General features: G+C 34.2%; 1 protein-coding gene and 1 long non-coding RNA gene across 3 annotated transcripts in view; one reads left to right on the top strand and one right to left on the bottom strand.

Moving 5' to 3' along the window:
* The window catches only part of NEGR1 (neuronal growth regulator 1), an 817,887-nt gene that overhangs the window by 738,999 nt on the left and 52,927 nt on the right, over positions 1-25,961 (bottom strand). The window lies entirely within an intron of this gene.
* LOC139079136 (uncharacterized) lies at positions 714-24,899 on the top strand. Its single transcript, XR_011532469.1, has 3 exons — positions 714-830; positions 14,606-14,666; positions 24,761-24,899. It is a non-coding gene; the product is annotated as an uncharacterized lncRNA (long non-coding RNA).

Here is a 25,961-nt window from a genome sequence, read left to right as displayed (position 1 = left end):
AAGATGTATTAGCCGTGAATGGATTGCAGCAGCACTACTCGAGTTTCTTTAATTTCCTAAACCAAGATTGTAAAAAGAATCAGTGGTATTGAATCCCACTGGCTAGAGCGAAAAGGCACTGCTCAGAGATAAAGAACAATTTATCTTCTGCTGTGAAAGAGAGCAGTTTTGGCAGAAAGTAAAATACATCACAGTATAATATACTCTAGGAAGAACATTGCAAAATATGGCATTTTTTTGTTAAAACTTTAAGAGTACTGATTCAGTATACTTTCCCAAATAGAAGGCAAATGATAGTGTTAATTGCAAATTACAAATATTAAAAATGTAAATTACAGTCTAGGAAGGCATGTGCATATGTCTTTATGAGACATATTCTTAGCAATGATTCAGTAAGAAGAATAATATTTCACTTATGTAGCTAAAATACTAATTAAGCTTCAAATATTCCACCTATTACCACTATTAAATCAAATTGGGTATTTCCAGATTAGAATGGTGGAGTTTTAGGGGATGTTACTTTGACTTACGAAGTTCTAGTTTATGGATTATAGGGTTTATCCTGTCCAGATTCTTTTATAAATGTCCGGGGACTCTAGCTTTGGATGGTAGGATAGTTTCCCCTCAGCTTGAGATCCTGCTTTTTATAATTTTTTTTTCCCATGTAAAAGGTTATTGATGACCTGATTATGTCTCTCTTGTCTATTTCCTATTCAGTACACCACTAACATTTAACACGTCTTTTTATGGAAAAGAACATTCATTTCTAGGCTATGGCTTTGAACTCTATGAGGACGGAGACAAATGCCTTTTCTAAAGTTATAGCACTGGTAACAGAATCATTCTCTAACTTTGAGCTTTAAGTATATACTTAACCTTCCTCTGTCTCAGAAAAAAGGAGCAGGTACCTTTGTAAGACAACCGAAACATTAGTTTTTGTCTGATTTCTCTGATAACTGAATGCGTATAGCTTTTATTTTGTCTGTGTCACCAGGGTAACATGGATATTAAGATGCTTTATAATTGAAAATCTAAACCAAACCAGCTTTTCTTTGTCTACCTTTGCAATACTTTCATACAGTATAATCAAGAAAGTTTCAGTACCTAAAAAAATCTGATAATCAATACAAACATAATGCAACATAAGGTGTCAGTAAAACAGGCATACAAGCCGTAATAGCTCTTTAGTATTGCTATCTTGGTGACTCAAAATGGAAAATTTAGGAACTACATTATTCCATCCTCCTTCCAAGCACTCATATTGCTGAGATTATTGGCAGCAAAGAATGGTACACTCAGGATCCTTAAAAAGTAAAAATACATTTTAAGGCCAGAAATATCATTTACTTCTCTTTCTAACTCCGTATCAGGGATATGAATTTTTTTCATGCGGCATATTCCTTTATTCTTAGATTATGTGGTATTCTTTTATTATAGGAAATTATATGTATAGTGTGCTAAAATAGTTCATTTTTGACCATGTACAGAAATATCCCAGGTCAAATTATAACCCAGAAAACGTATCTAGCATACATCATTTTAATTCTTTGGGACTTAGTCACATACATCAGCCCCAATGGTTTACCATCATACTATAAAAGCATACTTAGGGAACACAAAATCTAGTCATGATATCAAATGCATTAATGATACTGGTTTAAGGTATTATTTCATTATTTAGCTCAATGAGCGTCATTCCTATACAAGATAAAGAAAATAACACATAAAGCAAACATTTTAATATTATTATGAAAATTTGAAAAGAGGGCAGAACTGGTAGATCCATTAAAATCACCAGGAAATTCAATTCATCTCTTCGATTCACAGAAGGAATTATTTGAACAAAATAAATGGCATTAATATTTGTCCAAAAGTTTTCCTCTCTTACGACTTCTTTGTATACATGAAAACAGGGACCTGTTTCTTTATTAGACATAGATAAATGGTGCACAGGTACAAGCCTTGCCCTTTCTATGTATCTCTTCAGAATAATAAAGGGAAGGAAGCTAATATTTTTGTAAGCTTATTTTGTATAAAGTACTAAGCCACAGGACAAACCAAATGAGAAGTTTTGTTCTTAGTGGTAGCATGCTGTTCTAAATAAAGATTGAGGCTCTAACTTAGAGTCTCCAATGTAGGGATACTATGAGGACGTAACCCTGTTAGAGTCGAGTTCCGAGCACACATGTTCAGCGAAGATGCCAAGATTCCCTAGTGGCTTCTCTCGGAAACATGAAAAGCAATTATCCGACTCAGAACTAGCCTGCAAGCAGCTGACGCCTTTGGCCTTCAGGAGATAATAAACAGGGAAGTTGACCATGAGTCTCCTCAACCTCATGGGAAGGACCGTTTTCTTCCGCACAGGAGAGGATGCTGGAATCATGACAGCATCTGATGAAGTGAAGATCTGGTCAGGATTTGGGGAAGCTCATTTTGCCTTTCACACAGGAGTTTTTAAACTTCTCTTGCTTCTGTTTTTCTGAAGATTCTAGTTTCATGACTACATGTCCTGTGAATGGCAAAATAAGCTACTTAAAGTTCCTAATTTCATTTTCATGTTTTAGCAGATGTTTTCAATGGCCCCTGCTCCTTTCCATGTCCTGGAAGGCCATGCAGATGGGTCCCAAATGGGAAAACGCCTGCTGCGTCATCTACAGGCATAGAACATAGGCACAGTGACGCCTGCACGGTCTGTTGGATCTTGAAGGGATTTCTCTCATAAATCTACCTGTTGGCATCTGTCAATCATATCACGGCCCATCATGACAATAAAGCACAGAGATTTATCAAAGATAGTCAGATAACACTGCATTCAATATCCAAGCTTAACCATTGAAATAACAGACTAATGGCCCAATTGAAGAAGGCTCATTATTATGACGTTAGACAACCACCCCAAAATACTTTAGTACGTCAGTATAGCACTTTAAAGATGAAGAGTTACTGCTGTTAGTGTTGTTTATTCAATATTATTTCCTAGGAATATCAAATTTTACCAATTGTGACGCTAGCGACTCATTTCTAATTTCTAGTATCCAGTTCCAATAAATTACTTTCTTATAGAAGGTGATAGGCCTAAACTGTTTCTACATTTTTAGTTGCTAAAGATAAATTTCTTTTAAAAATCCACATTAATTTTAGTTAAAATTATTCCTTTAAGATGTAGTAAGTCAGATTTTTTTCTCTTATTATGTAATATAATATGTTAGTTTAAAAAGTAGCATCCTGACAAAGGGAAACCAAGATTTAAATCTTGGAGATAAAAACAGATTTTTACAGACACATGAAAAACACCCAAAATATTTGATTGTTATGTTTCTGAAAAACCCTATACAAGATAGACTCAGAGGAGTTTTTTTTGGTGGGGTGAGGGAAGCTTAATGTCTACCCAGCTCTATTACTCTGTATCATAATATCCAGGGACCATATCTCAATGTGAAATTCCAGGAAATACAAATAGAATTAGCAATGACTGGCATTTTTCAACTCTACACATTGAAAGTATTGAATATCTCATGTGAGCATTAAATTACAAGGTTATATACTGCATCCTAAAAATCAACATCAAGTGCAATTTTTCTTAGTGTTGTTGTTGTGATGGCAGTAATTTAAGTTTGTGGAAAACTGAGAGCAGTTATGTAGGCATCGCCCAAAGGTATTTCCAACACTAGGTTTCAGTAAACCATTGCTTTCCCCTCCCTCAGGTTTATCCACTCCCTGCTTTTCCCTTACACCAAATGATTTAAGTTGGGTATTACCAGGAGCAATAGGCAATCTAAAAAACTTGTGTTACACCAATGAAGGAAGCATTCTGAAGAGGGGTTAAGAGAACCACAGAAAATTCTTTTCATCTTCTTCTTTTTTTTTTTTGCTGAGGAAGATTAGCCCTGAGCTAACATCTGTGCCAATCTTCCTCCACTTTATATATGAGTTGCTACCACAGCATGTCTGACAAGTGGTGTAGGTCCATGCCCGGGATCCAAACCTGCGAAGTCAGGCTGCTGGAGGACAGCAGGCTAAACTTAACCACTATGCCATGGGGCTGACCCCCACAGGAAATTTTAATAATGCTATATTTGTTCTACGTTTGAACTTTAACAGTTATTTATTTTTTGTCTTAATACATGCTGAGATACAGACTAAAATATGCACTTCTGTGAAAATTACAGGGAAAATGCAATTTTGTACTTAGAAATATAATCACTGAGGGAAAGAAAATGACATACACATAACCAGAATAAAAGGATTTCTGGAAAATTGAGATAATAAGACATAGTCACACAAGAAGTCATTTTAATAATTGAGATTAAAATTAAATTTTAATAACATTTTTCTCATTTTCCTGTGTTCCATGTAACAGCTGAAAGTAGATTTGAGACAACTTAACATATATTTGAGACAATCAGAGAACTTAGCATCAAATTTACGTCTCAGTAGAATATTACAAGACATTGCTTAGACTATGTAGTTAAAATTACCTGAAAATTTTAGTAATGTCACCCGTCTCATAGGAAATTGAGGAAAGCACAAAGAGCCATATTAGATAGGTCATTTAGATTCCATCAACAGTCAATATTTTATTGTTCCTTCTCTCAAAATGATACGATTGCAAGCTAAAGGAAATAAATGCTTGAATTAATTGTAGTCATTATAGTGATAATATACCAACCAAAGATTAGAAAACCTTATTCTTCAGTATTTCACAAACAATACTAGAAAATTGCATATAACACAATTTACTCAGTCTTATTTTGCAAAGTGACATGGTTGAAATAAAACATAATCAGCAGAAGTACTGCTTTCACCATTTTGCATTTAGACTTCAAAATAGTATATTTTACATCCTGAACTTTGCAATAATAACTGTTTTAATCAATTAGTTAACTCAGCCATATCTTAGAGAGAAGCAGATTTTTGTAGACTGAAGATTAAATATTTTAAAATGAGCTTTTTAAAAGCAATTATTCATACACTGATTAACAGCATATAGTTATAGGGGCCAACCCTGTGGCCAGGTGGTTAAGCCTATGCACTCTGCTTCAGTGGCCAGGGTTCACCGGTTCTGATCCTGGGTGTGGATCTAGCACAGCTCATCAAGCCATGCTGTGACAGGAGTCCCACATAGAAGAACTAGAATGACCTACAACTAGGGTATACAACTATATACTGGGGCTCTGGGGGCTAAAAAAAAAAAAAAAGAGGTAGATTGACAACAGGTTTTAGCTCAGGGCCAATCTTCCTCACCAAAAAAAAAGCACACTTGAAAAGAAAAAAACAAAAAACAATATATAGTTATAAACCCACCACTTCATTCACTAGCACAGACTCAGCCCACAGTCCAACAATTGGCAATGCAAACTTCTAAATGCTGAAACTTTCTCTACTTTCACCTGTAAGAAAAATTGTCTTCTACACAGTATTCCAACATGGAAAAGCATTTGGATTTCCAACCTATAGATCTAAGAATAAAAGACTACAGCAAAGGTGTCAATTAAAATATATTGCTCCAAAGTAGATTAAGACACATCTAAATTTGGTAAGAGTCTATGATCTAAAAACAAAATAAGACTTTTCCATAGCTACAGATTAAGAGTCAGTTTAGATTACTCACATCAAAAGCAGATTTTGATGAAACCAGGTAAAATTCAGTTCAGTATTTAGATTTATTTTTTGTGTTTTAAAGTGCCAGGGCCACTGCATTGCACAATGCCATAAGGATCATTCAGATTATATTCAATTTGGATGATAATCCTGGAAGTGTTAAAAAAAGTGGTACCTTAAGTACCAGGCACAAAGTTCATAACCAGTAAATATTTATTAGATGAAATGAACATTAAGACATGTAAGGAATAACTAAGCCCTGGGGGCAAATTAGTATTATACTTATCTCAAACATTTTAAGAAAAATAAGACAAAAAGTCTTCTCTCTTTGGAGAGTACAATGTGCTATTGCTCTCCTGGTTGCCAAAAGATGTCCTATGATAGCTGGGAGGATGAGGCAGGGGCCGCTGGCATTTCCCCAACCAGTTCTGTCCTTCTTTAGTTGAAGAAGTACCTTCACTTTTTAGATAGCTGCCCCCAGTAAAGACCACATTTCTCAGTCTCCTTCATAGCTAGGGGCACACATATGACTAAGTTCTGGCCTAAGGATTAGAAGTAGAGGAAAAAGAAAGTGTGACGTGTCTGGCAAATCAGAAGAGTGTTGAATTTCTCCTTTCTTGTCCTCTTTACTGTCGGCTCGAATGACATGTGATATGGGAACTGGAGAGACCTTAAGCCATGAGGTGACTCCTGGGGCAGAGAAGATACACACTCTGCCCACAGAGGCAAGAAGCTGGTTCTGTGATCGTCAGGAGTATCACACAAGGCCTGGGCTCCCCACCTCCGGAAATTAATGTGTGACACAAATCATCTTCTGTCCTGTTTAACAACTGTTATTTAGTGTTTCCTATTACTTGTGTAGCCAAACCTGCTCCTGATACAGAAGTGAATACTCAATTTGATTGTCCTTAAAGATACTGTGTTTTCTGGTTTATTGTTTTCTGTTTTTTTCTTTTATCTTTTTTACTTTATGCTATCTTTGTCTAGAAGAACAACTAGAAAAGGTTAATTAGATCACACCAGTGGGGAAAATATATTTGACAAATTTAGAGAAATTGCTGATGAACGACATTGCTGCCTTATACTTAATCAGGAATGTAATATAAAGTACAAAATTAAAAATCACCCCGAACATTTGAAAGTTAAAGGTAGCTAAGTATTTTGACTCCATGGTAAGATTCAGTGAGTACTACTTGAAGTTACAATAATCTTTCAACCTAACTTTTCAATAATCAATTCAGAAAGAGTACATCTTATTTGAGTACTTACATATTCTATCAATTCTAAGTTGCCTTTAATTGTCAGATGCATTATTCCTTTATATACTACCAGTGGTAAAATTTCTCCCTATGTACTATTAGAAAATGACTTGATGATAGTTATATTTGACATATAAATGGTTAATACCAGCTCTACATACTTTGTAATTTAGTCCAAAGGGTTGCCAATGTCTACTGCCTTCATTCACATTGTGTGGAAATGACAGACAATTACATTATAGATATTTCAGTAACAAACAATAGATCTCCAATTAATTGTATCTTCCTTTGTTGTGTCTTATAAAGTACTTGCTTATAGGTTTGAAAGAAAGTATATTAATTCCTCTGATATTGAAAATTTGTTCCACTAGTATGAAATTTATGACTTTTTTCTTTTTTTATGTCTTCTGAGAATGTAATCCTCAAAAATTTCACTTAAATATCACATTTTAGCACAATAGTTGAGGATATTTCAAATGGCAACTAAACTCTACCCTTGTACTCTTAACAATGCACATAACTCAAGAAAAGTGAGAAAAATACAAATAGCTCGAAGTTTGTACCTGCATGTGCAAGGACAACTGTGTCATAACTACTGCCTGACTGACCACAAGTGTAAGTTCCATGGATTTTAAGATGTGTCATGATTTCAAAGATGTTAAAATGTGGGAGAGGTGGAAGAAGCGTCTTAGAATCAATGAAATGCAGGGCATATGTATGTATTAAATAGTTATTTTATGCTTAAATGTTGATTAGATTCATCTCAATGAAATATCTAATTTTTTTTTGAGGAAGATTAGCCCTGAGCTAACATCTGCTGCCAATCCTCCTCTTTTTTTGCTGAGGAACAGTGGCCCTGAGCTAACATTCCTGCCCATCTTCCTCTACTTTATGTGTAGGATGCCTACCACACCTCAGCTTGCCAAGTGGTGCCATGTCTGCAGCCAGGATCTGAACCAGCAAACCCCGGGCCACCGAAGTAGAATGTGCGGACATAACTACTGCGCCACTAGGCCGGCCCATGAAATATCTAATTTTAATAGAAAAGTACGGTAGATTAAAATTGGAATGGTATAATCACCAAATCCTCCAACCTTTATATGACTCTGGCCAGATCCTACCAAAGATCCATTCAGTGAAACGTCAAGATAAGAACTAAAGTGGCCAGCTGGTGGCATAGTAGTTAAGTTTGCACACTCCACTCGGGGGCTAGGGTTCACAGGTTCAGATCCTGGGCATGGACCTATCACTGCTTGTGAAGCCATGCAGTGGTGGCATCCCACTTACAAAATAAAGGAAGATTGTCACAGATGTTAGCTCAGAGAAAATGCTAGAAAGCTAAAACTGCATAAATTAAAGCTAGACAATGATAACTTGAATTTTGTAAATGAGTACATAATGTTTTTCTTGACTATAATCACAAATACCATCCACTAGCTTCCTTATAAAGGTCTTTAGGTCTTCTAAACTCCCCATTTAACGAGAAAAAAAATTCATCATTTCCACCATTCCTCACCAGTTTCCCTTTTTTCTCTCCAGCATGCAAGCTCCAAACAAAGCCAAAACTGATTTTAAGAATAAAATAATCTTTAGAGAGGCAAGCCATAAGCCAATAAATGCCAACCGATCCAGCCATTTGAGTCAATAGTCATCCTATCTGTAGAACCTCTGCGTTTTTCACTTCCCCCAGCAGTGATGTGTGAAAAGTCAAGAATGTTGAGATTTAACGGAGAAAAACTGCTGATGCTTGCTATCTTTTTCAGCACTGTGGATCACTCACAGTTCACAGCATGGGAAACAATGCAATCTGTTTTTCATATATCCAAACTAATTACATGCTGACTTCTTTCCAGTATTGTTCTAGTTTAGGTTACAAGGACAAAAACAAAAGCTCTGTATAAAAATAATCAATGCAGTGTCAAGGAGCTATATGATTTATATATATAAATATATATATATATATACACACACTGATTCTCACTTCTACTTCAAAGTCATTATACAGAATAATTAAGACTCATGTTTAATTTCAAAATTAGAATAAAATGCTATGTAATTAAATATGTTAATAGGTTATAGCCCCTAATTCTGATTTGTGAGAAACACTAAAAATATTTCCAGCCTCCCTTCTACAACTTGTCATGGCAAATTTAAATCACGTTGTCAGATCTGTAGGGACATTTAACAATGCTTAAAAATAAAATTATATGCCCTCGTGGAATACAATATAAAACAAAGAATAAATATGAAACTGCATTGTTGATAGTCAAAGCTAAGTACTTGGAGTATGAAAACTCTATTATACTGAGAATGTAGGATTTTCCCGTCACAAGGTCACAATTAAGAAGAAAACAAAAACATAATTTTCTTTGGGAAAAAACTCCCCAAATTGCATTGCTAATATGTAATTTTAAAGTGATTTTGAATTAAATTAGCAAAGCTCAACTTGCAGTGACCCGATTCTTTGACTTTCTATTGCTTCTCCATTCTCATTCAAGCCACACACTGACATCAGAATGTCTCCTCACTCTAGGGTCACTACCTACTTGAATTTCCAGGTTTGGGAAAACCACACTGGGTTGACACTCATAGCAAGACTCAAAGAGCTAGAAGAGTGAGGGACTGCCTCCCTGGCCTTCATCTATTTAGAGATCACCTTGAAGATAACACTGAACCAGGCAAATGCTAAAACTGCATATTCAAGCCTAGCTATATTTCTATTAAACTGGAATTAGAATTTGAACCTTGTTAGTGTTCTAATATTTTTTACATTTACAATCCTTTGCTGCATTTTTAACTATTTAAGCTTCTTCATACTCAGGATTGAAACGTAACAGGGGATTTTTGTTAATTAAAACATACTTCCATTAATTTACTTGATTGTTTTTCAAAACAATGCAGATACTTCCTATTGAATATTTAGTGTGTTTTAGACATGATGCCAGATGCCGGGGATACAGCAATGAATAAAATATCTCTACTCTCATGGGCACATGGTTTGATGGAAAAGACAAAGAGATATACAACTAACTCTAATATAATGTGATGTGATAAATGTTATACTAGAAGTATGATTAAACACAATGTGAGCACAGATGGCATGAGTAATTTTGTGGAGGAGGAAGGTCAGGCAAGTTTGTGAGTGAGTATGGGAAATGCTATTTTTAAAAAGCATCAAATACACATTATTACCAGATGATTATATTTGAGTCTTGGCACAAACCTATTTCTGAAAAAAGTGGCATACTATAAGAAGAAAACACGAATAACCGCAACATTTATGAAACTACCTGAACCAATCACAACACTAAATGCTCAAGAAATCCCAGTTTCCTACAGTTCACTGTGCACAGGTCCCAGTGATACTAGTTGTATGGGGTTTGAAAGTGCCTCACAATTTGATGCTGCTACTTACATGACTTGTTATCTTTCTACATTTATAATCTTGACCATTTTTAATGACAAAATCTTCCAATGAACCAACCTTGACATTTTCCCTTGTTCTCACTCTACAGGTTGATTTTTTTAGTAGATGCGGATGAGGAATGAATTAGAGACCAAAGAGGCTGGGTGCTCGTAGTGGAGACAATCATTAAAAGAGAAGAGGGGAAACCAGTCCTGTTACATTTTATGACATCAAACATCATTTTCATTTTCACTCATGAAGGAATAATACTACAGTTAATGTTTTAAAGTGACATCTTTATTTTGTTGTCAGTGTAAAGAACTTAAAAGAAATTGCTTTTGAGTTTCTCTCTCTTTTAATTGCTTGAAGAGCTCAGGCTATGTCATCTCAGCCCTCTTTCCTGATTATGTGCAGTATCTTCACCCATTTCAAAGTACTTAAGGAGGTATATCTTGGATCAGGTGTGAAAATGGACATGGAAGTTATAATGTAAAGAGTTATAATAATGTAATGAGCTATAATGTAAATGTAATGTAAAGTTGAAAATTAATAGCTAAAAAGTAAAACCATAAAACCCACAATATATTTACACTAATGTACACTGTATTTATGTTCATTATTCCAAAAATGGAAACTATATGGGAAAAATAACAAAAAGATTTTTAAGACACTAAATGCTTTTAAAAACAACATATAAATAACAATAATAGCAACTATTAACAAAAATAACATACAAATAGTTCCCTTTTTATTTTAACCAGGAGGTATAAACCAAGATAAAGAATTCAAAAAGTATATAACTGTATATCTTTCTGAATGAATGTGTCTATGAAATTCATTAGAGAAAGTATTTAAATGTTATGCCAGTGTTAAGGCTGTACATACCACTACTAGGGGTTATACAAAATTTGCACCAGCATTCATTTTCTCACAAGAAATTTTAAGAATGTTTTATATTAGCTTTAGTATAAATCCTTGTCATTAGTAAGCAATTAAATATTTTCATAAAGAATTCAAGACCTCTTTCTGACTAATAGCAAATGTTAAACATTATTTTTAATCATCTCTGGACATCTAACCTGATAGCATTGCCAGCATGATTAAAGCCCCAAATATCATCTTTCCTTATACACATGATGCTTCTTATAACTTTATCCATTTCTTTAAATAACTCTTATACTGTGCCTATAAGCCAGAAAGGGAAGATATGTCATATAACATATAGGAGAAAATAATGTGGGATTGAACAAGGATGTAGCAATGGCTGCTTTGGGCACTCACATTTAAGATGATAGGACACCACCGACTTGGAATTGAGCATTTGTATCCCAGAAAAATTATGGCTAGAAATGGAGATTTGCTGAACTTCTTTATAAAAGTGAACTTTAAGTGGCTAAAATTGCTGAGAGGCCAAAAGAAGGCTAAGGATAGGACCTGGGGACATATCTAGCTTTATAATAGGGAGGGAACAGAACAATATCCACCAAAACCAAAAAATAAATGACAATGATAACTAAAAAAACAAAGAAGATTGGTATGAGATGAAAAATAGGAGACCCTGAAAAATGTACCATAAAGACTAACAAAGGACATATGGAGATATTTTTTAAAAAGAAGAGTTAGTTTTCAAAAGTGTAGATATTAGAGACATATATTAGGGTAGGAAGAATTAGTTGTTCCTAGTGTCTGGTCCATGGACATTTGCTATTAGAAGATGTTTAGAACCAAAATATGAAGAAGGCAATGGATGGAAAATAATCTCCTGAGATAACTAGCTGTGACAGAGAGGAGACTGTAAGTTTGAGAAGAGGGAAAGGCAAAACTGAGTTCAATGAAACTAAAAGCCAACATATGGACTCCTTGAGCATGTTTGTAGTAAAGTAAATAAGGAAACTGATGGTTTCAAGCAGCAAATACTAGATAAGAAAAGAAATGGAATGAAGTATAGACTCACAGAGCACAATCCCAGAAAACAGAAGAAAGTGGCTAGGACAGAGCTAGAACACACAGGAAAGAGGTTGGGGCACTGGATATGCTCTCACAGGGAGATCTTTGATCATCGAATTAAAATAAAAATTGAAGTCATTTTTTGAGACAGAAAAAATGAAAAAAATTAGGGAAGCCAGTGAGGTAAGATTTAGAAGAGCCTTTGTGGATAAAACAATCAGAAATAGTAAACACATTTTCATAAAACCAAATTATTGATAAATTATTCCTATTAAGAATTAATTTATATTAAATCGATAGTGTGTACAGTAATTTTACAAGCATTTTACAAATATTACAAATATGTAGAGTCCAAGTTCAACAAAATATTAATCTTATACTTTGTTCAGGAAAGTTGGTTGTTAGGAAAATGTTGAGATATAATAGATTTGATATTCCATCCTGCTCAGTGTCCGGTTTTAGTTATTTCTTGAAAAATATTTATTGAACGATTATCAATTAAAATCCCTGGGATTAAATAACATCTCATTCATTGGAAAATACAGCTACATAGTTTTTAATCAATAATTTGACTGTGCATCTGTTTTAGACAAATCTTTATTCTACTGATTTAATGTATTTAAGAGAGCAAACTGAGCAAACAGTCCTCCTTATAAAAATACATTTCGATCATTCTGTTAATGATACTGTTGAATCCAATGTGAAGATTCAGTAATACAGCCAAACGACAGGGAAGTATCAGTAACTGGAGATCATTCCACGTGATTCTAAGAATAATTCTGCATGATATGGGAAAAAGTGGACACCTGTGTTCTTCATCTGTAAAATAGAGACCTTATGTGTTACCTGGGCATATATACTACATTAAATAACGTAGTTTCTAGCAGTAATAGAATGGAAAGGAGATAGCTACCTAGCTAGCTAGATATTTTTTAAACTATGAAACACTGACATAAATTTCAAATATTAGTTTATGTAATTTTAACTGTCTAAGTACAGATAAACCAGAGCAAGTATACCGCTAGTTTTATGTCAACATGTTTGTTACACAGTGAGAAGATTTTGTTATCAACTCTCTGAATAGAAATGAGATTTTGTTTCATTTTATATTACATTTATTCACTCAAAATAATGAACTAAAACAAATAAAGAAGATTGGCAAGAGTTGTTAGCTCAGGCGCCAATATTAAAAAAAAATGAACTATAGTTATGTATTTTCAGCTCTCCACAGAAATCTGCAGATATTTTTTCTTCCCATATAATTGTTGTGTAGAAGGACTTGAATATCTAGAATAGAATTTCTAATAAGGCTTCTTTAGAAAGAAAAGAATTGGTTTTTTGTAAATGATAAGTATATTTCAATAAAGGAAACTATAATTAGTTAAAGAGCATCACCTATAAAAACATGGCTTAATTCAGTAAGGAGAAAACATTTTAATTATAGTCTATACCAGCCTCCTGAGGCAACTTTATTTCAAATAGAAATGCATCACTATTTTCTTTTGATAATCATGCAATGATTTAAAGGGTTTCTTTAGTTAGGCTATTTTAATTGTTTACAGATTCTAACAAAGCGCTGGCTATTTTATATTCAATGCCACTGGAAAATAATTTGATATGTATGATAACAAAATGCAAAATTAAGCAGTCAAGTTCTGTCTTACTTTGATAAGTACATCGCCAGAATTTTAAAAACAATGAGTGATTCATAAGTTAAAAATATCCACCAGCAAAAATCAAAAAACAGTGTAAGTTGCTTGTCTCCTCCTCCCTACAACACAATTATTCACAGTCATCTCTAAAGGTTTTGAACAGTTTATCTTTGCATTTATCTTGCGAAGACACAATCCAGTGAAAAATAGATGTAGTCACTTTGGAGTAACTGGGCACTTCTATTCACAGGCATGTTTGTGGAGATAGACTTCTTCAATACTAAGGGAGATTTAGAAATCTTTTTCTTCTTATTTAGCTCCTCTTCTTGTTTCTATTAATTTTCTAAGTAAATATTGAAATCATGGACTCTGGAGTTAAAGGCAAATTTCTTAATCTCTCTGCCTTAGTTCTCTTATCTGTAAAAAAAGGATAATGGTAGTACTAACTTCATAGATAATTGTAAGGAATCAATGTACTTTATAGCACCTAGATCTATGTGTCAGACACACACTAAGTATTCAGTAAATGGTAGCTATAATTATTACAATTATAATTTCAGGACATTTCCTTGTACTGTCAAACCCCAGAAACATAATACTTACTAAAGTGCATTTGATCTTTTAGGTCCATTATTCACTCTTATATAATCAAGTTTAGAAAGAACATGGAGAAATGAACTAGACTTTAGAAAACATTCCTAAACTTACAGTAACAGGAAACTTTCCTTTTTATTCTTTAGTGTAGCAGCTCTCAAATTGTGGTCCACAGACACCTGGGAGTCCCTAAGTCTCATTTATTCCGTAAGTAGAAACAATTTTCATAAAAATTATGAGACATTGTTTGCTTTTTTTTATTATCTTGACATTTGCAACGATGTAGCAAAAGTAGCAGTGGGTAAAACACCTGGAACTTTAGCAATAATCAGCTCAGTGACACAGTGTGTGCCACTGGGCTGAAAAGAAACGAAAACCTTGAGTAAACACATTTTTAATATTCTAGAGGATGAAATGGAATATGCCCATAACGTGCTTGTGCTGCATTTCAAATCACAGTGGTTGTCTCAAAAAAAGCACTTGGGTGATTATTTGAGATACAAGCTGAATTAGTCATATTTTTCATGTCACACCATTTCTACTTAAAGGAATAACTGATGGACAAAATCAGTTATACAGAGTCAGGTTTTTGGCACATATTCACTTGGAAATAACGCGCTGTCCTTCACGACAGTTTTTGCTGCAACGTTGCAAACCAGCAAAAATTACAATTTCTAACGTCTTGATTCTGCCATCATGAGCTTGAGAGCTTTCCAATTCACATAGCACTTTTTAGATGATATTGGTGGTGACATTAACAAATGTGATTCTTTTTCTAATATTGTTTATTGTAATTGTGGAATAAGTACATAACTCAGTGAACAAATATTTTTCTAGTTGACCAATGCCTGAGCTTACAAATTCAAGTACAGTTAAAGATGTATTCAAAGTGCAGGATAAACCAATGGATTTTAATGTAACAGAGCACAAAATGTTCACTGATATGGTTTGAGATTCCACATTACAATTAACTATTTTAAAAACACCACTTGTCAAGTTTTGGTGTAATATAAAAGAAGAACATTACAATTTTCTGAAAAGGCTATTAACACACTCATCCTCTTTCAACTTTACATTTGGTAAGCTAGATTTTCTTTCTGTTCTCAACCAAATATCATATTGTCACAGACTGAGTGCAGAATCAGAATGATAACCTAGCTGTCTTCTATTAAGGAAAACATTAAAGAGGCATAGGAAAAATATAAGACAAAGTCACTTAACTCACTTAAAGATACACATATGTGTATTTTATAATGTTATTTATATTAACACGTAATGGGTTTGTTTTTTATTTATAAATAAATTGATAAGTATTTTTAAATTTATCAATTTTAATTTCTAATATGGTAAATACAGATAGACATAGCCCACACAAACAGAATTTCTTTAGTGTCCTAAGTATTTTTTTTAATGAAAGTGATTTTATTTTATCTTGTATGTAATGAAATTCAGAGTATAATGAAACTTCAAGCTAACGTTTAGAATAGACAATTTTCTGAAAAAATTGTATACTACAAACAATAAGCTCATGTTGGACTTTTGCAGCATGGCTATAAAGAGAGTCCTTTTTTTTTGCAAAAACTATTTTTTAATTTTATTAATAATCATTTTTTGCCCAAACAATTCTGCAAAAGGCATATTCGCCTTTCTATCATGTTGTGCTTTGAAATAATTTTTCTCAGTAATTCTTATATCCATGGTGGCAGATGGCTCATAGGTTAGGTGCCTGAAATGGACAGGACCAAATTAAAAAATTTGGCTGGAAATTATCTCAAGAAGCCAAGCTTGGTGGTGGGCAGCTGGACACCAAATTTATGAAAAACCCAACAGCAATCGAAGCCAAGATTAGTCTCTAAAAGCACAAATGTTCTCTTTCCAAAGAAATTCTTATAATCCAGATCACTACTTAACATTCACCCTTAATTATCACTTACATCCTGAGCAATTAATTGTTTATAAACTTTTCTATCTAAGGAGGTGGGAAAAAAAAATAAGGAGGTGATAATCAAAATAGTCAGTATCCACGTGGACACTGTGTGGAAGGTGACAAATATGAAATTAGGAAAGATCAAATAAGAATTTTAAAATCCTTCCATTCATACAACAAAACTTAATGAATATAAGATGAACAAACAGAACTGGCCATGAGCTAGATAAAAAGAAATATAAAAGACCTCCACTTCCTGAAACTTACAACATTTTAACGTGAATAAGACTTACAAAGTTGCCATAAAAAGCACAAAAGAAAGAATCTTTAAAAGAGAAACTATGTGTCAGGTAGATGGCAGGGACTAAGTACCCTAACACTCAGAGAAGACTGTGTAAAACAAGCCAACTGAGGTAAGGAGGTAAGCAATCAGAAGGTAATGAAGTGCTGGCTAGATGGAAGGGTGGGAGGGCATTTGAAGTGAACAGGCATAAGCAAAGGCATGGGAACAAGAAGAAATCTGATGAGGAGGAATAATCTTGCATCTTTCTGATTACACTGTTGAAGAAGTCAATGACATATAAAAATTCTAAAGCTATTAATTGCAGTCAAATGTTCATATTATTTTCTGGTAATTTCATGGGGGAGCAGAAGACAGGGTGGGCATACTGTGGAAGCAAGGTGTAATTCACAAGAAGGAATGAAGATAAATTCAGTATTTATGGAGCCAGATATATTTTAGTCCTGTTGATTTTTGTAAAATGTTTGCAAAACTGACTCAGTCTTTCCATATGCGTAGAAAATCATTTTTGTTGTTGTTTTTGTTTTTGTTCTTTCCAACCAAAAAATACACATGGATCTGACACAGTGATAAATTATGTAGTTTATAAAAAGGCTTAACAGACTGTTTCATACTAGGTATTTGGAAGACACTAATGCACATAATTCACAAAAGAAATACTTCTACTTATAATCACATCTCTGGTTAGTATCAACTATTAAATCACCTTCCTATGAGGAAGCATCCAGCTCTATTATATTACAGGGGGAAAGGGAATACTGAAAATGAAATATGCTAAACACCAATAAATGTGGTCAATTCAGAAGAAAATATTGCTCATATAATGGCATACTTTGTTTAGGGAAAAATTCTTTAAAATATGTTTTTATCTTATATTATTAATGTTTATTTTCAAAGAGACAATTATTTCCTTATAAAACATAATTACAAAGTAACTTGGAGTTCCATAAACTTCCACAAATCTACCACATCAAGAAACTGTCCCTGTCATCACAGAGAGAGAATCCAATTATAACGATCATCTAAATTCCCAAATGCACGTAAGAACAAACATCAGGACTGGGCATGGCACACTCTCTTCAGTGAAACCTCATCTTCTCCACCCATGAGGCCCTCCTTCCTCAGGCTCCCATAGCGCCCCAGCTTACCTCTAACACAGCATTCATCATGCTGGATTGAAATTGCCCAAGTACCTGTTTGCTTACATCGTGATGTCTTTGAGGATGGCACTCAGAACTGTGTTTTTCAGTAGGTATTTGACAACTTTTTAATTGAATGAACAACAGCTGTTGCCAAGGCCATGAAATCCTTACAAAAAATCATCTCCAGACAAATAGAGGAGGCCCAGCTTGGACTTCTTGCCATAGACACTTAACAAGTATGGGCATGGTTTTAACATTTTTCTATGTTCTTAAAGTGTTAGTTAAAATTGATATTTATTATAGTTGCCATATTATACAAGGTTTTACATTAATTCTTCATATACAACAATAATGTTATATACACTGAGTTATTTACTTTATATTGAGTACTATTCCCATATTACTATTAATAGTCATTTTAACTGCCTACAGTTTGATTTTGCTAATAAACACATTATTTTAAAACATGTAACAACTCTCTACAGTTACCTCTAATTCCATATTAAATCTCAGAAAAATGAATAAAATAAATCTTACTTTTGGCAAAAATAACGTTTTTAAGAGAAGAAGAAATTCACTCCTCTACCCAGTTAAATCAAGTAGAATTCAAATAACAGAAAAGTTTATGGAAAGACAGGCTTTTTCAGAAAACAAGGGCAATATAATTGAATCACAGGATTTTAAAAATTGAAGAAAACTCAGTCCAGCACTTTCCAAATTTTCCTTCTGTGGAACTTTAACATCACCAGATGTGAATAGGTATCAATTTAATAAAATATGCCTTGATCCATTCATCATTTGATGGGCACCTAGGTTGCTTCCAAGTCTTGGCTATTGTATATAATGCTGCAGTTAACATAAGGGTGCAGGTATCTTTATGCCTTTGCATTTTCAAGTTGTCTGGATAAATACCCAGCAGTGGGATAGATGGATCGTATGGTAGATCTATTAATTTTCTGAGGATACTCCATACTCGTTTCCATAGTGGCTGCACCAGTTTGCACTCCCACCAGCAGTGTAGGAAGGTTCCCTTCTCTCCACACCTTCTCCAACGCTTGTTGTTTCCTGTCCTGTTAATTATAGCCATTCTGACCAGAGTGAGGTGATACCTCACTGCAGTTTTGATTTGCATTTCCCTGATAGCTAATGATGTTGAGCATCTTTTCATATGCCTCTTGGCCATCCGTATATCTTCTTTGAAGAAATGTCTGTTCAGATCGTTTGCCCATTTTTTATTTGGGTTGTTAGTTTTCTTGTTGTTGACTTGGAAGCAACCTAGGTGCCCATCAAGGGACGCATGGATAAAGAAGATGTGGTATTTATACATAATGGAATACTGCTCAGCCATAAGAAATGATGAAATCCAGTCATTTGTGACAACATGGATGGTCCTTAAGGGTATTATGCTGAGTGAAATAAGTCAGAGGGAGAAAGTCAAATACCATATGATCTCTAAAAATGACAACAACCAAACACATAGCAATGGAGATTGGATCGGTAGTTACCATAGGGGAAGGGGGAAGGTGGGAGGGCAAAAGAGGTGATTGGGCTCACATGTGAGGGGATGGACTATAATTAGCTTTTGGGTGGTGAACATGATGTAATCTACACAGAATTCAAAATATATTATGATGTACATCTGAAAGCTATATATTGTTATAATCCAATGTTACTGCAATTAAAAAAATAATAATAAATTTTTAAAAATCTGCCTTGATAAAATACACTTGGTAAATATGGCATACAATGCCACCTTGGAAATTGACCTTCAACATTAGCACACTAACAACCATAAAAATCCTTAACTTTTGTTTAAATGAAGTCTTCTTTATTAGGTCACTAAGCCCTTTTCCATCATGTCTATGAATACCTGGTTTTCCAAAGCACCATTTGTGAAACAAAGTTTTAGTCTCAGTGGTTCTATATCATGGCCTCAGAATCTTCAACATTCCTCTCATTTAGAGGTAGGGTCTATATCCCTAAACCTGAGTCTGGTTGGGCTTGTTATTTGCCCAGTTAAGATGTGATGACCCATGTGACTTTTAAAGTTAAGTCCTAAATGGCTATGGAGCTTCAGCCTAGTTCAACTGCATTCATTTGAGAAGCCCTCTCTCTCAGAACTCCGCTGCCATGCTCTGAGAACCCCAAATGGAAATGCTGCATCTGGCACTTTAGTCAACAATCTCAGCTGTTCCCGACCTTTGAGTCATCTCAGGCCAAGTATTAGACATATGAGTGAAGATACCTGTGGATTAGTACTGTCCTAGAGAACATTCTGTGATGATGGAAATTGTTCGATATACGCATTGTCCGATGGAGTAGGCACTAGCTACATGTGGCTATTGAGCATTTAAAGTATGGCTAGTGTGACTGAAGAACTGAATTATTAATTAGATTTAATTTTAATTGATGTAAATTTAAATATAAATAGTGGCTACTGTACTGGACAGTGGACAGATAATTCCAGCCCCCAGTCATTTGCATCACCCTCTGCTGGCTTTCCAGAGTTCATGGAACAAAGACAAGTCATCCTGTTTTTTCTTAAAACTTAAAATATAATGTTGGAAAGAGAGTTTTGAAAATCTTAATAAGTCATTAAACTTGACAACCTAAAAACCTATGAGTGACAGCTATTTATCTTCTACATAATGTATTTCTAAAACATGCAGTATAGGTGGCCATAAGAATAACTGTAATTCCATTAGTCAAATAAAGGTCATGTATTCTTTATATTGTCTTCCCTTAAAAATGCAAAACTTTGAGGGGCTGGCCCCGTGGCCGAGTGGTTAAGTTCACGCGCTCCACTGCAGGCGGCCCAGTGTTTCGTCAGTTCGAATCCTGGGCGCGGACATGGCACTGTTCATCAGACCACGCTGAGGCAGCGTCCCACATGCCACAACTAGAAGAACCCACAACGAAGAATACACAACTATGTACGGGGGGGCTTTGGGGAGAAAAAGGAAAAAATAAAATCTTTAAAAAAAATGCAAAACTTTGAAATAGAATTACTTGCATACAAATTATAAAACTAAATAGCAAGTGATGCCTATTTGCTAACAACTGTCAAAAAAAGATAACATTACAATAATTCTGATACTCCTCCCATCCCTCAAAAAAATGTCGTGATGAGTTTACCAATTAAAGCTCAAAACAGTTTATTAAGTGAAATGTCTTTTCTTCATTTCTGATGTACTCAAGATATAAGTTAAAAGTATCAGAGAATAAATTAGCAACACACATCAGGGACAGCCCCACCTCCCAGCAGCTTGACAGCTTTGTTACGGTTTAGATTCCCCAAGGAGAGTCTCAGCACCAAGATACTGATTTGCACCACTGCACTTTTCTGCCTAATTATTACAATGCAGACCCTCCGGTTAATCAGTTCATTCTCACAGTAAGAGTGGCCTTCAGTTTAAATCCATTATGCTGATAAATGACAACATTACGGCTGCATGACAATTGCTTTAATTAAAAATATTTTTGACAAAGATTAGAAGACTACTGCATGCTTAACTATACCAAATTAACTACTGAAGTTTCTGTCTCCCAAGAATTCAGGCTTTCATTAACATATACATTCAACATTTTCTAAGTTTTGAAAAGGAGGTTCCTGTTTAATAACATTTATCTTGAGAACTATGTCAGTAGGAACAATGTTGTAAGGAAAATTGGTTAGGAAAACTGTCAGATTCATTGACCTTTTCTCCTAATGTGTGGTCAGTTTATTTGAGATGTAATGAAGGGAAGTGGAAGACTGGAGGATGCTATTTAAAATGGGGTTAGGAACATTCTCTGTGGGGAAGTGACTTGAGTATCTACAAGAGTTCCATGCAGGTGATACAGAAATGCAAATATACTGAATTATGTGCTCTTTACATGTAATATTTTATGTAATTCTTATAACCTCCCCATGAAGTAGGTCCTATTATTACTATTATTATTCAAGGTATGAATATACCCAAGCTTACACAATTAAATAACTTGCAACTCGTCCAAGGCTATATAGGTAGTATATTACAATCTGAATTAAAAGATGTTTCTTTTCACAGTGCCCATACTTTTAACCACAAAATGATGCTACCTCTAATACTTAAAACAGAGAGAGACAAAGAGACAGAGAGAGACATAGAAACAATAACTCAAAAGCACATTCCAAATATACTTGATAATTTATTTTCATCTGGTCTGGTCTAAAGACAGTTTGTTTCTAGGTTTAAGATAATATATCTAAGATTAGTTAAGTAAACAGCAATATGTAAAAACATGAATGGTTATTATAATTATTCATTTAGTTAACACATGATTTATGTTATAGGCTATAATTTTTCCAATGGCTTTAAAAGCTATGCATTTGAATTTATTTTGGGTTTTCCTAATAGTCTTGAATAAGAGAGTGAAAGAACATATCTGAACATCAAGGGAAGACCTGATTACAAAGCTTACTGCCCTTTGTTTCTCCATCAGACAGCAGAAATCTAACAGATGTGTATCGAATAAGTGAATGTCCATGCTTTTACATACGCACTGGTGATGTTAGCTGAAGCCTTAAGACCAGACTCTCTATCATATAGTCAAGAAAGCTACTGCTTATAGTTTAAACAATAAGGGCATTATTTATTCTTTTTAAGAATTCTCTTATTATGCTCTTGCTTGTAAGCAAAAAGAAGAAGAATCAATAATATTCTTGGTAATAATTCTATGTCAAGAAAATTTTTAAACATTTCAACATATTCTGCTTACTAAGAAAACATGTTGGTAATATATTTTAGAAAGTGTTCATAAGAGTAATTTTTAAAATAATTGGACTTTTATCAAAACAATCTTAAAATATCTTGAAAAATTATGAATGTTAGAATTATTGATTCGATATTATTATAACTGCCAAGCAGTAGTTTTCTGGACTATATGATATATACTTCCTCATATAATTCTCACAGTAAGCTTACAGAAGTGCCTATTATTATTTACAGATGAATGAACTGAGGACCAGAGAAGTAACTTGCTGAAACATCCCCTCATGTGTAAACAACAGAACTTTATTTGAAGGCAGGACTATCTGATTGAAGTGACTGTAAACTATTACCCATATCACACTGTCCCTCATTTCTCATAAGTTTATGGTGTATCTTTTATAATAAAGTTAGTTTATGATTGTCACATCTAAAATGTAAAGCAAATTATTTTATTTAAATATATGATTTGCACTACTACTACATTTGAAAAGTATCTTGTTAGAATTTATATTTCTTAAAAACAAAAATTGACTTCTAATATATTTACAATTACTTCTTATTCTACAAGATATTGACTTCACAGAAAAACTTCTTTACCAAAATTCTCCTAGCATTCACACCCTGTGTCATGCAGATTACTTCTTTGAACAGAAGTAGTTAGCAGAGGGCTAAAAAATAAGGAAACTATATAATTAAGAAACTAGAACTATTTCTAAATGTTTGTCATTTATAAATTTATGTATTAGGCATATATTCAACATCATTAATGGGCATCTAGCAATTATTTTTTCTCTAAGGGGCTTTATATAAATTTTAATGGGTAGTCTTGTTTTTTTTTTTGTTGTTGTTGGGAAATATTTGCCCTGAGCTAACATGTGTTGCCAATCTTCTCTTTTTATTTTTTTTCCTCCTCCCCAAGCCCCAGTACATAGTTGTATATTCCAGTGGTAAGTCCTTCGAGTCCTTCTATGTGAGCCACTGCCACACCATGGCTACTGACAGACTATTGGTGTGGTTCCATGACCAGGAAATGAACCCAGGCCACCAAGGTGGGGTGCGCTGAACTTTAACCACTAAGCCATCAGGGCTAGCTCTGGATAGTCTATCTTGACTAGTATTTTTTATTTCTTTTTCCAAACTTCATTCCTAAAATAGCCTCATATAGTTAGTTATCATATGACAGACAGAAGAAATCAATTCTCAGGCAGGACAAATACTCTTCACAATAATTAGTAGAAATTTAATCCAGATCACTCCTGCTTTTGATTAAAGATGACTGGTGTTTGATTATTTTGAAAAAGAACATGTTTTTAAGGATTTATGAGTTACATTATGACATAAACATATATTTTGAGAAAGTAAATTAGCAAGCAAAAGTATATTGTAGAATAAAAGACCTAAGAACGTGAAGTTCAGAAAGAAATCATTTTATGGATTAAATGCATTGTAATCTAAATAGCCATAATTTGACTGGAAGTGAAAGAATAACAAATCTTCAAAATATCTACTGGCTTAAGCAGGAGGTAAACTTCCATGGAAATCAGTATTTATGTTATATACCACTAAAATATAATTACAAACTATGGATTTTTAAATTATTCAACAGGAACTTTATTGTTGGAAAGAGAAAGTTATAGATATATTACAAAATATTATTTTACTATCATAAATATTCAAAAAATAAGAATATCTGGAATAAATACCTATAAAAATGAGAGATCAATCTGAAACCTAAGCATCAAAAAGTTACATTTTACAAATGACACATGTGCCCTGTTTGTGTTCAAAGCCAATACTTCATAGACAGCATACCTGCTTTCTGAATCATCAGTGTCACAGGGCATAGACTTTACTGAATATCTAGAGAATAATTATCTTCCCAATGGCAAATGTTATAACCTTCAAGTCCTAATGATCTAGGGAGGGTTTACATTTGACTCCAGACATAAATTCGTACATTCAGAAATTCTAAAGTTACATCAGGAGACTGATTTGACCTTTGGTCATAAGCAACTCCATCACTTACATATAGCTTAAAAATAAATATTTAGCAGTATGTTCACAATATATTCTTCAAAAGTTATTTACTTCTTGATAAAATGATGGTATTCTCAGTCATAACATCCTTTGAAATTCAGAAAAGAAAGTGATTCATAAACTAAATTATCTTTTTCATGTATATTACTTTTGTATTTCAGGGCTCTGAAGAAAGAAAACAAAACAATGCATCCTTTCTGTCAGACTTATGTAACTTTAAAAATGGTACTAAGAGCTACGAGGACTCAATGATTGGTACATTAGAGTAGGCAAAATGGCCATCCATTCCATTTTCACAGAATAGCTACGAGACTGATCTCCTCCAGAGGAAAATGGAACTTCTATGCATGCAAGCATTTAATCACAAAACACTACAGTTAAATTATGCATTTAAGAATATTCATGACCTAAATGAGAAGACACCATTGAGATGAGTCTGGACTTTGGAATCTGAACTTTAGCACGTGCGGCATTGCACACAATGGTTTTGAAACCTTGGAAAGTGAATTATTTCCTTAGAACTTCGTTTCCTCATCTCTAAAATGAGAATGATAAAAGCCTACCTTATGGGAAAGATAGAGGAATGAGAAGCAATGTTATAAAACATTGTGCCTCCTAGATAATGAGCACCTAATAAGTGGTAGAGAAAGTTGTTTAAAACTGCCATTAATCCTGACTGCTATTCCCAGCGACCTCTAAGGGTGTGAAGTGTTTGCCTGAGGAAATACCTTAAAGTTTGATGGACTGAGGTAACAGGTGCACTCTGAGGTAAGGCACCAACAGAGGCCACGAAGGAAAAGGTTGGGAAGAGACTGCTTTGCATGAGACAGTAAGAATCATTTTGTTCCCAAGAGGGAAGGACCGAGAAAACCAGGATGATATTACCAAGCTGCAGACTGTGCAGGTGAACAGGTGCTGGACATTGTCTTGGAGTGAAGGAACTGAAAAAAGAAAATTCTGAGAACGTCAATGTTTACGTTACATTTGACCTGTTCGGCTTTGCTAAGTAAGCTAAGTTTAGACCATTTCTTTACCGTAACAAAGCCTTTGTTATGAACAGGGGGTTTTCCCTGGTGAAAATCAAGTAAGAGACACTGGTTGGTATAGAACAATAAGTGATTGCATATTTGCAAATAAGCAGAAGTAAGTATTACAAAAAAAAAAATTACAACGAATTCACAAAGTATTGGAGAAAGGTTTGAATTTCATAGGATGTGGACCTGTAATTTTACCCAGTGTTATCCAGAGCACAAGTGAATAAGATTCCAGACAATGGAGCCAGAAGGCCTAAGTTAGAATATTTGCTTCTCCTACTATTTTGCGTCCTTGGCCAAGTTACTTAACCTCTCTGCGCCTCACTTT

Source organism: Equus przewalskii, chromosome 24, assembly GCF_037783145.1.
Source record: "Equus przewalskii isolate Varuska chromosome 24, EquPr2, whole genome shotgun sequence".
NCBI lineage: Eukaryota > Metazoa > Chordata > Mammalia > Perissodactyla > Equidae > Equus > Equus przewalskii.
Note: the sequence above shows the minus strand (reverse complement) of the source record. Positions and strands in the feature narration are given on the sequence as shown.